Consider the following 2,008-nt stretch of genomic DNA (forward strand, 5'->3'; position numbering starts at 1 on the left):
AAGTACCTAAGCATTGCTAGCGGGATAAATAAAATGGTTGATGTGCACATTGGCGGGAATTGGGGTCATAGAAAGGTTTCCATAGGTGATTGCATTGATTGATGATATGATATACATGCCACGTATAGAATTTTGGAATAAAGGTTAATCATTGCATGAATAAATCCATGATCATGCATGGGTACACTGTGATTATTATTATGTGATTGATTTCCCAAAAATGATGATTTTCAAAGTGAATTTCTGTCTTTAAAAGAAACCACTTCATTGGTTTAGTAGTATAATGTTTTTCTTCCCAGATAGCGGAAGATGAGAAGTTCCAAGGTGCTGCTAAGGTCAAGGTCTGCCACGTGCCCCAATTACACTTCCGGAGGGTTTTTAAGGTTGTTGTTGTAAACTTTGTTGTTAAGTCCTTAAGTTGTATAAACGTTATATCACTGTCGTAATAAAAGATGGGCCTACTTAATCCGTTATAGTTTATCTCCTCGACTTAATTATTCTGCTATGTATAAGTTATAGTATGGTATCAGAGTTATTCCGCAAGAATCATTAGGCAGTAAGTGTCAGCTTAAGGGTTGATAACTGCTGCAGTCGCATCCCTCTCCCAGGCTAAGAAGGTGGTCTGGGTGCGGGGTGTGACAGAAGGTTTATGACTAGTTATATGATGAATATTGAAGGACAATGAGAACGTATCCTTTCAACTAAGTGTTTATGACTAGTTATATGACGAATATTGAAGGACAATGAGAAGGTATCCTAAGAATACTGAAGGACAATGAGAAGTTTTCCTAAGGGTACTGAAGGACAATGAGAAGGTATCCTAGTCAAGTACCTAAGGTATGACGGTACTAAGTTATAACCACATGCACGTAGGTAATACGACGTCGAAGGATTGAGCAAAAGGGTTCTGCCCGACTAAGGTTGGCATTGAGGGTTAGATCTAATAGTTCACTCTCAACTAAGGATAAAAGTAGTCATATCTTCTTCTAGGCTAGAAGGATAATTTGGAAATGCTAATGCTTATGAACGCATGATGTTATTAATGTATGAGTTTTCCATGTATGTTTTCCATATCTAACACATGCTAATAGTTTTACAAGCTAGTTCAACATGATTTAAGCCAACTTATTTCACAAAGTATGAAGCATGTGTTAGGGTTAAAGCTAAGATCGTATGAAGCTTGATGTACTATGCTTTAAATACCTAAGATTGTCAAAGTACATGCGTTAGTATTCCTAAATATCCTGAAAGAGATACTAAAGGTAAGGAAGGTATCCTAAAGAGTTTTCTATGCTATATTTGAGAACTATTCTTTAAATGCTTTTCGAAAACTTGATAGCTTGAGTGAGTCGGATACCAAAGGTAAGGAAGGAATCTGAATAAATGTACTTAAGGTGTTGACGGTACATAGAAAACTCTATGAGCACATAGACAGGTCTGAATGAGAGGCCGAGGTATGGGTCTCTTAGCCGATAACAAACATTGGGAGCTAGAGCAATGTATGCTCGTTTTCAACTGAGGAATAATGATGTTAATGGTGGTTTTAAAGGTTTTATGTACACGTTTGCTTGGTATACTCTAGTTTTAGTATTATGTTCTCAAGCTTTCGGTTTTAAGCATGAGATTTATATATTTATTAAGTCACTCACTAGGCTTCTAGCTCACGTTTTCGAATGTTTTTCTTTTTCAGATAGCAGTCAGTTCCCAAAGGACTATTCTACTACTGCTTTGCCACTCAAAGAAACAGGTTGAAGGAAGCGTAATTGAAGACCTGTATTAGTTAGTACACATGTGTCTATCTAGTGACTAATACTCTTAATGGGGCTCACTAGGTTGTAATATCCATGTATAAATGATGCTGCGAAACCCTGTAATGTAAATGTGTTAAGTTCTAAGTTAATATGTATGTATTAAGGGTTTGAGTATTACTTAGTAGGTAAGATAGGCAGTAAGAGCCAGTAAAAGGGTTGGTAACTGCTGCAGTCACCATTCCGTCCAGGTTAGAAGG

The 2,008-nt window shown here is 37.0% G+C and overlaps 1 pseudogene; it reads left to right on the forward strand.

Annotated features, from left to right (window-relative positions):
- The first annotated feature begins 1,456 nt into the window (after positions 1-1,456).
- LOC120089110 overlaps positions 1,457-2,008 on the forward strand; it is a 5,194-nt pseudogene continuing 4,642 nt past the window's right edge.

Source organism: Benincasa hispida, chromosome 10, assembly GCF_009727055.1.
Source record: "Benincasa hispida cultivar B227 chromosome 10, ASM972705v1, whole genome shotgun sequence".
NCBI lineage: Eukaryota > Viridiplantae > Streptophyta > Magnoliopsida > Cucurbitales > Cucurbitaceae > Benincasa > Benincasa hispida.